Raw genomic sequence first — 13,539 nt, 5'->3', positions numbered from 1 at the left:
CAAGAGTGACTGTAGAACACCTTTCTCCACTTCTGTCATAACCCTGTCGCATCCTAACTGATAATACTGTTAAGTATTATTTTAACTCTTCTTCAAAAGCTGGGCTAGGTCCCCTGAATGCCCCCAGTTCCAAGCATACAGCAGGTTCTCCTTAATTATTTGTTGAATCAGCCTCTTCAAATCCCTCTTGACAGTTACATAAATCGATCGAGTAATGCATATGTTCCTTTGCTCTATTTTGATTATATTTTAACTAAAACATACCACGCATGTCTAGAATGACCATTCACCTATAAAAGGAGGGGAGGATGAAGGGGAACTTAGCACTCATTATGTATTTGAGGGTAATGGGATCTATTATGTATAGAGCATTTTTTTTCCCTTTAAAAACATGGTTGCTAAGGCCACCAATCCTAATCACAAAATGAGGCAGTTGTCATCCCAACTGAAATGTGTTGAGTAGCTGTTACAGCAGAGGTCACAGAATTATTAGACCAGGAGTAAAGAAAGCTGATACTATATAGCAAATGCTCAGAAAACAAATGCACACCAACTGCCCCCCAGCACAGGAGAGGTTAGACAAGGCTGCTGCAGTGTCACCAGCCAGGTCTGTCATCAGGACAAGTGTCCTTCCCATCGCTGACAGCTGAGAAAACAGGCACCATGTAATTTTTTTTTTCTGTGTAAGCAAACCCTTTTTAAGTAGCAAAATGGAAGGAATTTTCTCTTAATTGAGGGTAGGACCAATAATGTCTTCAAAAGGAAATCAACTTTTTACTGAGAGAAGAAAACGGACCATCAACAGGATCGTGTTTGTAAGGTAACAGGGCTGCTTTCTTTTTTTCATGAACATATCAAAACATGAATATTGCCTTTCCAGGTGGCCACCTGGGTACTCTCTCTCTTAATGTCCCCACACAGAAAATTAACTAATGGAACACGTGAGCTAGAATGCTGTTTGATTTGAAAGTAGCGTGGAATTAAGAGAGCAAACTAATTAAGAGGTCTTTTTTGATGGGACTTAAATATGTTTTTATTGATGTAAAAGTGTGAATTCAATGACAGAAACACTCCAGCCTACTGAGAATTTTAATGGAATTATGAAGCACCCAGTAGTTTGTTATAATACCTCAAAACTATCTGGAGCATTTACATTTTACAAAGTGCTTTACCGTATCTGATCTCATTTAATCCTATTGCATGATTGGTATATAGGAGGTATTTTAGAAATGTTTATAGATTTACCAAAAGCTTTCTGAACAAAAACATTAATTCATTAAGGAACATATACTGCGTAACTATCTCGTGTCCCTGTACTAAGTGATGCCATCGTCTTTTTTTAACATTGATGACAGGAGGCATTTGTCTACAGTCAACTTCTCTTCTGTTTATCTGGATATCTAGATATTTCTAGGACAGCTGCATGACCCTAGCACTGTACATTCAAACTTTATGTGGCCCTACCTAAATTTTTTTTTTTTTTTTTTTTTGGTGAGCTCAGTGCTACTGAAGCAGTGAAACGAGTAGAGTAGCAAACGTAAACTTGAGGATGGTATCCTCAGAGAAGGGGATGGATTCTGGGGTTTGGCTTTATGCATTAAGATTTCCTACCAAGGAAAATAGTTCTTAACAGGGCAGCACAACAGGATCAGCTGAGGAGCTTTATAAATGGCGCTTTGCAGTCCTTTTCCCCAAGACATTCTGAGTCAGTAAATCTGGGATCAGGTCTAGGAATCTGTTTAAAAAAAAAAAAAAAACCTCTAGTACAAACACTTGATTAAAAATTCTTTCCCAGGAATTGTGACATTTCCTGCTGTCTAAATTGTACTCTATAGTTCAAACCTGAAAAGCCTTTGGTCAACTTTCTTTCTTCCCTTTAGCCTTAGGCTTTATTGCTTTTAAATGCAAATAATTTGGGCTGGGTAAGGCTTTAAACTGTTATCAGTCATTAACTTATTTGGTTCCCTTTGCCTGGATTGAATGATTTCCCACCTGTGCCTTGGGTCAGCTTCTGCTTCTTCTAAGAATCATTTCCTGACCACTTTCTCTTTCTCTTGGACACCGTTTACTTTCTCTCTTCTCTCCTCCCACAAACTCTCAGTCTGTTTTTCAACTAGCCTTGATCCCATCTTGTCTCACTCACCTGAGGGTCTTGAGGGCAGGTGTCATGTCTTATGTGTACTCCCAGGTCCTACCTTGTGACCTGCCATAGAGACCGAGAGCCACAAAAATGTTTGTAGTATGAATGAGTGACCTAATTCACTAGAGAATTAATTTACAGCCTTGTCTACATGAAAGATCTGCTGGTTGTTTTGATTTGTGAGGAAAGGGACTTTTGGGCGTTTGGTGAGGATGGGATACAGGGATGGGTGGGGCAGGTTTGCAGATGATGGCAAGATGTAACTGGGGCCACACATAAAAGATCTGCTTTGCCCTTCTGCCTGCAACTGGCCTGAAAAATAACCATTTTATCTTCATATTAAAATGTGGCACGTGTTTTTTGGTATACAAGGGATGTTCTTACAAAAGGCTCAGAAAAAAAGGGAATCATTCACAATGGTTTATTCTAACTAACTGTAACATTACATCAAAATCAGGTAATGGCCTGAAGTTTAAAATTAGAGCTCTGCCTTTATAACCTGATTTTCCATTGGACATGTTTTTTTAGTTAAGACTTTGGATGCATGTTTATATATTTTTTTAACTAATTAAAAAATGCTTCCCATTCTAGGTTATCTCCCATGGCTAAATGGAATAATTTTGTATTCATATTTCTCTTACTCATATTTCTTTTTTGTCTGTTATAGTAGGGATTAAAATATTAGGAGGTTTTAGTGTCCTCGTTTTTTTTTTTTTTAAGAGCCAGAGTCTTGTTCAGTCACCCAGGCTGGAGTGCAGTGGTGCGATCATTGCTCATTGAAACTCAGATTCCTGGGCTTAAGCAATCCTCCTGCCTCACCCTCCCCAGTAGCTGGGACTACAGGTGTACACCACCATGTCTGCCTAGTTTTTTTTATTAAAATTTTTGAGACAGGATCTCACTTCGTTGCTCAGGCTGGTCTTGAACTCCTGGACTCAAGCCATCCTCCCATCTCAGCCTTCAGAGTCACTGGGATTACTGGGATTATAAGTGTGAGCCACTATGCCTGGCTTTTTTTTTTTTTTAATATCTGGTTTTAGCATTTCAGAAAAAAAGAGAAAGCCAGATCACATGGACTACTTCTGACCTTGAAAAGCCATACTCTTCCGAAACCTGGCTTGTCTTTGAGCCAAAAGAATATCTCAAGGGCTGTTTGCATAGTATCTTGTAGAATTAGATGAGAAATGAGTGCCTTTCTACAGAGTGACATCAAGAAAGTTTTCAAATCCAGACTTACTATTAAAATTGGAATATTAAAGGTATGTTTCAAGATATTTTCATGAACAGTTCAAAAGGGACTGACCATCTAGGGAAGGGAAGGTACATCTGATCTAGCATAGCCAAATAGAGCTAGTTACTGTTTTTGGCTTCTGGTCCTCCCAGCACTGCCAGGGTTGTTGGATCCTGCCAAGGATCTTGGATACTGTTGGACTGAATATTTATGTTACCCCTCTAAATTCATACATTGACATTCTAACCCCCAATGTGATGGTATTAGGAGGTGGGGCCTTAGGGAGATGAGACCTCTTGAATGGAATTAGTGCATTTATAAGAGACCCCAGAGAGCTCACTCGCTTTCAGTTATGCGTGGATACAGGAAGTTTTCCACACTTTGCAACCCAGACAAGGGTCCTCACCAGAACCTGGTCATGCTAGCACACTGATCTCAGACTTTCAGCTTCTGAAACTGTAAGAAATACATTTCTATTGTTTATAATCTGCTCAGTCTCTGGTATAGCAGCCTGAAACTAAGGCAGATACTTAATTTGATTCTAACCCACTGCTATGGTTTGAATGCTTGTCCCCTTCAAAACTCCTGGTAAAACTAATCCCCAATGTAACAGCATTAGGAGGTGGAGCCTTTAGGAGGTGACTGGGTCTTGAGGGTTCTGCTCTCATGAATGGATTAATCCATTTGGGTATTAATGGATTAATAGGTTAATCATGGGAGTGGGTAGAGGCATCACGAGAGTGGGTCTGTTATAAGATGGCAGGCTGGCTCTCTCTTGTGAACCCCCTCACCAAGCAATGCCCTGTACCACCTTAGGACTCTGCAGAGTCCCCACCAGCAAGAAGACCCTCACCATATGAAGCCTATCCACCTTGGACTTCCCAGCCTCCAGAACTGTAAGAAAAAAAATCTTTTCTTTATAAATTTATTTATAACTGAATAGTTACAGCAACAGAAAACAGACCAAGACACCCCTGGAAGGCATTTAATAGTAACAGTAATAATAGCTCCATCTGTTGCACACAGACTGTGTACCAAACCCATAGATTCTAAAGCTAATCTTTAAGCAGCCTTAGGATGTAAGTGGATTCTTCCTATTTTACAAATGAAGAAACAACGGCTTCAACAGTTTAAATGACATGTCTCAGGTCTCACAGATAATGCACATATTTGAACTTGAGTGTTTCTAACTCACATATACTCTAGTTTGTACACAAAACCTGAAAAAATCAAATGAATGGCTTTAGAGTGCCTTAAAAACCTGGAAAGCTCTTGAGGCCTCAGCAAAGACCTGCTAGGATGATAGACTATCAGGATCCTGATACCTTTTACAATTATTAGGAAGCCCCGAGTCTTTCAGGTGGCTTCTGCTATTCATGAGGAAGGTCAGCTCAGCAGTCACATCAATGAAAGACGCGAATTTTGTCTGCTATGATGTCACAATTACACAGTTTGTTACTGATGCAATCACATGCCTCCTTGGGGTTAAATCATTGTGGATACAGAGTTTAGAATTAGAATGCCTGGTCATGTGCTGCATTTCTAGCCCACAGTTTCCCTGACATTGGACCCTACAACCTCCCCTAACCTCCATCCTCACCCCTAAGCCAATGCTCCCTGCTCCCCGTCCCCCAAATGCCCAGTGAGTCCTGGAACAAAGTAGCTAAAGGGTATGTAGCATGTTGGAATGACTGCAACATTAGAGTGGGAAGGAGCAACTCTTTCAGGTTCCTATAAACACAGGCCATGGTCTGTTAATAAATTTTTTCTTTATACATTATTTGGGATTGCTTTTTATTGCTTGCACTCCAAACTACTGGACATTATCTTAGGTACTCAGTGGATGCTTGTTGGTTCATCTCAATTAAACATTTTGAGGCCTACTTAGTGAAAACGCACCATGCAGACTCTGCAGGTGTAACCTACTCCCTACCCTCAAGGGGCTTTCACTCTAGTAGAGATGGTGAGACCTGTGCATGGGTTTCTATGGATTAAAAAGCGTGGAAAGAAACATGCCAAAATATTCATGGTGGTCGTGTTTGAGTGATGGGAACTATGGGTGTTTTCTCTTCCTTTTAAAACTTTTCAATATATTTTCAAAAGTATGCATATATGTACCTTATTTTTTCTTTGAAAAGCCATAATGTTGATGAAGAACAGCAATCTGGGTACTTGATGGAATGCCAGAGTCTATGTGGCTGAGGAGCTAAAGACTAGTCATTTTTTTTTTTTAAGACATAGTAATGTTTTTGACATGAACATGACTTTGCCAGGCAGAGGAGGGCTTGGATTCTTGAGGAAATACATATATATATATATATGGGACATTTAATCGCCAAGGATGAGAGGTGACAAATCATGAGATGACAGGGCCATCAGGGAATGATGCTGTTTGTGTGGAAGGGAGGATGTGTATGGGGAGAAGGGAGAGTTGCAGCTAGAATGTTAGGTTGGGGTCAGAACATGGAAGCCTCCCAGTATCAGAGTGGGGTATCTGAACATTTCTCCAGAGGAAACAGGGAGTCATTCCCAATTTTTCAGCTGGAAAATGTGATCACAGCTCTACTTTAGCCGACAACCAGGTGCAGGGCAGACTGAAGGTAGGGGAGAAGGGAGGGAGGGACACCGAGCAAGAAGCGGTTAGCAGGGCCCAGCCAAGAAGCAAGGATTACTTGATTATTTATTCATGTATCTCTCTTTTTCGGATGTGGCTCTAGGCCTTTTCAATCTCTTATTTTTTTGCCTGTCTGGCCCCCCTTTTCAACTGCAAAATAAGGAGAGTCACTTTGCATATGTAGTTCAATTTTCTCACAGGTGAAAGAAACAATCTTGAATGGAGGTTAGCCTTAATCTGTCACATTCCCACGGATACAGGGAACACTCAGGACAGTTGTTTTCAAGGCTGGATGAGTCCTGTCTATATGATTGATTTTTAATTCCTTCATTCACCTGTAAGCGGAGACTGGCCTTTCTCTAATGTTCATGGGATCTTTAACTTCCCGGTCAGGATGGCTGGTGCTTATAGAGAATGGAGCAGGTCAGCGAGGTCGCCTTAGAACCACAGTGGGTAGAACTGAGTTTCCAGGACTGTTACCAAAGGACTGATGAATAAACCTAAAACGTAAAAATCACCCTAGGCCTGGATCCTCACTCATGCGCTCATAGCCCTTTGCACTCTCGTAGGCAGAAACCCTTCTTTCCATGTTACTGCATCAGCCCATAGAAATGGAGACATCAACAAACATTTTTGGTCTCTTTCTTCAAGCATTTTTTTCCTTTCATCACTTCTTTCATTCTCTTTCCTTTCCCTCACCCGCATCCCCTAGCCCATTTCTCTTTTAGGCTGTGCTTTTGGCAACATTCCTTGGCAAGGGTCTTGGCTCTCCACTTCCTGGGTCTAGGTGCTAAGTACAGCTGTGCCAGGCATCTGCCTTCCTTGCTGGCTCTCTTGCCTGTGTGTGACCAGGATATTTATGGCCAGACAGTGCTCTTCCATGCAGTGGGAGGAGTGTGTAAGTGCACCCATATCTGTCTTATAGACTTTGAAGCCCTCTTACGCATCCTTGGGTCTGAATTTGCACCACAGCTGTACAACACCCCCACTTAGGCTTTCCATCCCAGCCACGTTCTTGATTCTAGTTTTACAGAGGAGTCCCAGGTGTTGGCATTTCCTGGATCTCCATTAATAAAGCTGTTATTTTTGATGTCCTTTTGGCTTCTTGTATCTCTTGTCTACTGTCTGGTATGAAGAAAGGGGAGTACGTGATTAGCATCCTCATACCTGCAACACTGTGAATTAACAGGATATTCTAAAATACCCTGCTTTTTCTGGCCTTATGTGGGCAGTGCCCTCTTCCTAGGACACTCTCCCCTCCCTGATGCAGCCCAGCAATGCCTGTCTCGGTGGGGTACGTGCCCTTCTTCCCGTGTGCCCCCAATACTCCACACACATTGTATCACTCCCAATTCACACTGTTTTATAATTGGTTACCTTTCTTCCCCTCAGGACTATTATTTTCTTATGATCCACAGTGCGTCTTCAGAAATATTTGTCGAATTTATAAGTGAACATATGTGGAGCTATTTTTTACTGAGGTTCACTTCTTCATCACTTTTTAAGAAAGAAATACTGCTCTGTACTCGGCATATCTTAAATGTGCAAGCCATTTTCTAATATAGTTGAATAGCTTTTTCCTTCCTCATGTTTTCATTTTCTTCATCTACCAAAATATTTGTGCAGCAAAGAGCACAGTTAAAAAGAAGGTTATTTGTCTATAGAGAGGCACAGTCATCTAAAATCACTACATCTTTCTGGTTTTCAAGGATAAAAGTTTACTTGCAGCATGCACGTGTAATTAAATACTAGATAAACAGGATACTGAACTTTCCAAGTGTCATTAAACAGCATCCCTCTCAGCGCTAAAAATGTGTTTACATAGCACGTGGGGGAGTCATCTGCTCATGTGATTAGCAAATGGAGTTTATGAGGAATATTAATTACAGTAGTAAAGTATTATTTCAAACACTGCTTGTGTTGGAAAGGACTATTCAACATGCACAACAACATTCCACCAATCAGTTAACACGCACAGGCAATATGTGTGGGGTTTTTAATTGCACCTGTGTATCCAGAGGACATCGTGGATGAGATTCAGGGGGCTCCTTGTAATTTCATGCACAATTTTGGATGTATTTATTTTTCTTTGGAGCGGGCCCACAGCTTTCATATCTCCTGGATAGCAGCACACAGGTGACTATACGTATACTCCTAACCTCTGTGTGTTCACTGCCTCATTTGCAAAGTCATGTGACCTGTGTTCGTTGCTTCACTTGTAAAATAAGAGGGTTGGCACTAGGTCTCTAAGACGGTACAGCTCTAAATTGTATATTTTTTCTAAGCCAGTCTTTGTGGGGATGCTTTAATGCATGATTTAATAGCAGCAGATTATTTATGACATACCAGGCATTGCATTAAACACTTCACATACATTGCCTCATACATGTACTCCTTACAGTAATCCACAGGGTTAGACACTATTGTTATTCTCTCTATTATTATTATTATTATTTGTAATATGTATATTATTATTATTATCAGGACTGTACCCAAAAAATTATAAGTTCTATAGGGGCAGGGACCTTCTTTTGTTCACTACTCTATATCCAGCATTTATCATTGTGTGTGGTACAATTAATAGATGTTCAATAAAGTCTGTTGAATAATACATTGAAACAAACGTATGACTAAGACAGGCCCAAGCAATATTATCATGGGATTTTATGTCACCTCACTTTCTGGTCTCCTCCCAGTCCCTTAACACTTTCTTACCCACCTCCTCTTCTGTTCTCCTTCCCCCAGAAAAAGCCCAACTTTCCCTTTATTCCCCTCACCCATTACCATTTGCTTTTAGACCTAGCCATATCCTTTGTCAAATTATCCTTCACTCCAGGAGTGTTATACTAAATTTTCCTTTTCACTCTCCCATACACTCTGCCAAAGTTCTCACTATGTATCCAGGCTTTAGGAAAGCAATCTGATTAAAGTAACTGCCTCATTCAACCTTCCCAAAGAGAAAACTAGTTCATCAAAATCATCTCTGTAATTGGTAAAAGTTTAGAACATTTGTGAAATATTAAATAAGAACACTTATGTACCCCTGTCTATGAAATTGTGCAACAGTGAGACTCTGTTCATAAAGAATGTGTGCTTCAACTGAGATCCCTTGAAGCTCCCAGGCTTGCCAGCTACTGCACCCACATTTACTTGGGGGTTCTGGAGCAGACATATGTCTCTCTTGCTCTGCTATCCTCCTGTCTGACCTTGACCATGCCCCAGCTTTCTTTCTGTCCAGACTTTCTTTAGTGTCTCACTGACAATTTTTTAGCATCTGGCCTTAGCTGACCCTCTGGTTTTAACTACTTTACCCTATCCACACGCAGGATATCCAAAATGCGATGGGCTGAGATAAGGATAAGAAGCCTCCTTCCTCATTCTCCACTGAGAGAGGAGTTAGCTACTTTTCTGCTTTCTTCTCTTACCAGCAGCCTGAATGCGTAGGCCCCAAGAGAATCATTTCTACCAAAGGAAAGATGGCTTTGCTTTTCTGTTTCAGGGTCTTGGCATTTCCCCTTCTTTTGCTGACTGCATTCTTCTCCCATAGCTTTGTATTGTTGCCTCCTTCTAATATCTCAGGTCTCAAATGAACTATTACATCCATAGATCATCTTTTACTCCCTAGCTGTTATGGGTCTCTTCTGAGTCACTCTTTGTCACATTACTCTCTTTTATGTGCCTTTATTGAACTTCAAATGATTTATGCTTGTACATATAGATGTACTTCCCTACATATATGTTTACTGTCTGTTTTCACCTACTACCATGCAAGTTCCTGAGAGCAGAGACTCTGCCTGTCTTCCTCACTGTTCTATCTCCAGGGCCCTGGGCATGCCTTGTCTGGCTCACAGTAGGCATTTACGCAACTGTATCACAACTCTTGCAGCTCTCAAACCTCCAGGAGGTTACATTTGAGTGAAAGAAACTGAGGTAAGCACAATCTGCTGTGGGGATTACCACCCCGACACCAGCAATCCTTGGCTTTATGTATGGTCCTGGCTGAAGTGGCCAGAACAACATGGATGGTCAGAACGGTCAACAATTTTTAACTGTCTGTGCAAAATACAGGTGGAATTTCCACACTTTACTAAATGAATGAGTTTCTTTACTCTCTAGCTTTGTTTAAGAATTCAGCTTAGTCAGATGAGGATAAATTGCCCACCTTTATTTTGTTGTTCTTATATTGTTTTTGTTTCACCAACTGGTAAATTTTAGGTTAGCAAAATCAGAACTTGCCAAAGCTATTATAACTGAGAATCTTATCTTGTTCACCTCTTGGGTTCTACTCCTCCTCCTTCTCCTCTTCTTCTCCATCTTCTTCTTTTTCTTTTTTTCTCTATTTTAAATAATCATTTTTATGCAAAATCGTGCTTCACTTCAGTTTTAATCTCAGTGGAAATCTTAACTGTATCACTTGAAGTTAATTCAAACTGCAGAGATTTACAGTTAAGCAACTGGTCTGATAAAGTAATTTTTTTATTTTAGGAAGTGTTTATAATGGGGATTAGTAAATTTCAATTTATAAAATAAACTAGACTTTATTAATAAAACAAAGTTTGAGTAGCTTTCAATGACTTAATTTTTTAGTTTTGAATTTAAAAAAATAGACCTTACATTAAACACACACAAACATAAATAAAATAAAAGTTCTCATGTTTGTTACAATACACAATGAAATATTTCTATTTTGGATGAAGAATGTGAATACGGCCAGTGTACATTCATGTGTGTACATACAGACACACACACACAGATAAGTGGGCTATTTGTACAAGATTACTTGTCACCTGACATGTTAATAATAAGACCAGTGATAATGACAACAATAATAGCAGCAGATATTTGAGTAATTAATAAGTTCCAGGAAGAGTGGTTTATAAAATTTGTTTAATTTAATCAGCTCAACTACCTAAAGTTCAGCAGTATTATCACCATTTTACAGATGAAAAAACTGAGCTGTTAGTTAGCAGCTGAGCTGCAGTTCATATCCATGTCTGCTCACTTCTCTGCACACGGTCCATAGGGAACCTTGTGACACCTTTCCAATAATCTACTTAGTGGTCTTCACAAAAAGATTCCTAATCATTCAACCATTCATTCATTCTCCAATAAACTGGATTTTTGGTGGGAGATCCTAATTTATTTAAATAATCATATCTTGCTACCAAGTGTTTGATAATTATCCACTTTACTTAATTATACTTTCTGAAAATATCTATTCTCCTGAGTAGAGTGAAACCAGAAAACAAGGCTGAGTAGGAGAGCAAGGGAATGAAATTAGGCAGTTCTTGTGAGTCATATTTTCTCAAGAAAGGGTCAATTCAAAAAATGCACTGTCTAGCCAGTGTCTAACATAGGAATAAGATACTTGACCTACCCTCAAAATGTTCATTGCCATTTATCTGGAAGAGACAGATAGGGACATAACTTGTGATGGTAAATGTAGAATCATTATCACCATTTATTGAGCACTTACTATATCCTAGGCATTGTGCTAAGTATTCGTTATTGTTTTAAAATCTCATACCAACTCCAATTATTAACCTCATGTTAAAGATGTCAAAGCAAAGGGAAACAAACTTATTCAGTAACACACCACTAGTAACCAGTGAGATGTGCCTTCAATCTGAAGTGTGCTTTACAGTACAGCTCTGGTTCCACGTGGCTATGCTGCCCTGCCCTAGGAGGGGACTGTGATAGGTGCCGAAAAAGGTAGAAGATTCAATTTCAAGCATATCAAACAAGTAAACATCAGCATCATTTTCAACCAGAAATAAATTACCTTGATGTTATCCATTAGTCTCCACAGTTTGCTGGAGTGAAAAATTGACTAAAAATGTACACTGTGTTTTTCCAAAGATGTTATGAGCATGGCCCCTGTATATTTGATTCCGGTGTAATGGGCTCTTATTCTCCTGGGCACCTACTACTTACAGCCACAGGAGAAGTCCTTGCATACCTGGGAGTCACTGAGGTAGGAAGAGCAAAGAGGTTCCATGGAAAGCACAAAGGGGAAAGGTAGAGATGAAACGAGAGGTGATCTTGACCTATCCTAACAGCTACCTGCCATTTTCCAGGAGCACTCCGACTCCTCAGGAACTATTCTTAAGGCTCGTATTTCTCTAGCACCTACCATTCCTTAAAGTAGGGCTTGCAAAACAGCTGCCTCCATCCCCTAGAAGTGTTTAGCATTCTAAAACTCATTATTTAAATACACTTGAAGAGGGCTTGCCATTCTTAATCTCACCGTCTCCCTTTTAATTTATACGTGGTCCACTTTCAGTTTCAAGCCTGGTCTCTTGAGTTTATAAACCCATCATTAAAGTCTGTCTAAGTAAAACTTAAGCACTCATAAAGTGATCTTCCCAATACAGTGGTCAAGCCATATGTGACCTTCTATCCCTACTGAGCCAAGAATCAAACAGATGAGTTTTGTCAAAAAAACCACACGATCTAGAATCTGTGCATACCTGGAAGTTAAGCTCATTCTACCTCTTGGAATTCAGCCACCAAAGCACTTTGGCCCTAGTTGATCATATTTAGTGCCAGAAGCTGATTAGGAGGGGAAAGAGTCTGTAGCTATTCCCAAAGGATGCAGACCAAGAGACCGGTTGAAAAATACACAAAAATATTAGAGCTACCATCATTTCTTTACAAAACCAAAATTCCACATACTCATGGAGGTAAATGAGTGGAGTGATGCCAAACACTCCACATCCAAACTACCAAGGCTGCCCAAGAGTCCACTTAACATTGGCTAAGATATGAGTGATGAGCCTGTGTCATAACCTAAAACATCTCTAACAGGCATACTCCTTCTTCCTGAAACCCATACTTGCACTGCCCTCTACAAATGGAATTGTTTTGCCTTAAAGACATTGTGTTAGGGTATTTATTACTGACTTATGGACCATTTGGCTTAGTTATAATCAAACATTAGCACTAACAGTGCTTGTTATTTTAAAGGGAAAAAGATCCTTCACTAAGCCCATCCATCACCATTCTAAAATGCCAAGCGTGCTCTGTCCAGGAGTGACTGCGAACAGATGCATCGCTGAACACATCAAAAAGTGAAGAAATGCAGAAACCAAAGGTTCACATTTCAATTTTAATACTGAGCAGCACTGTGTGGGTTTGCAATAAGGGAAATCATGCTTGATGATTTTCAAGTTAAAACTGGAACCAGTGTCAGCACATGCTATTTTTTCACTTACAGTGTTCTGATGTAGAATTCACTTAGTGTTTAATAACTCACCATAATGCAAAGAACCACCAGATTAAAATATAAAACAAGATTTCCTATTCTAAATTTAATTCAGAAGAGAAAAAGAACCCAACAAATTGATGCCATTTGTAGTACTGGGTTTTATTTTGGCCTCCACGCTGGAAGAAGGGACAGAGACAAACCCAGGGAGAGTGAAAACTGCTGCCAGTAACAAAAGGCAATATGCTATCAACAGCTGAAGGGCTCAGGGGTATTTAAGATACTATTTAGGCAAAATAATCCCAATGTCTACATAGACTTAACCTAGAGCACCCAGTTCTTCTGTCTTA

At 39.9% G+C, this 13,539-nt stretch overlaps 1 protein-coding gene across 2 annotated transcripts in view; it reads right to left on the bottom strand.

Annotated features, from left to right (window-relative positions):
• Window positions 1–13,539, bottom strand: part of PDGFD (platelet derived growth factor D) — a 236,114-nt gene that overhangs the window by 63,309 nt on the left and 159,266 nt on the right. The gene's annotated exons all lie outside the window — the stretch shown is intronic.

This window comes from Lemur catta, chromosome 7 (assembly GCF_020740605.2).
Source record: "Lemur catta isolate mLemCat1 chromosome 7, mLemCat1.pri, whole genome shotgun sequence".
Lineage (NCBI taxonomy): Eukaryota > Metazoa > Chordata > Mammalia > Primates > Lemuridae > Lemur > Lemur catta.
This window is presented reverse-complemented; position numbering and strand designations above follow the sequence as displayed.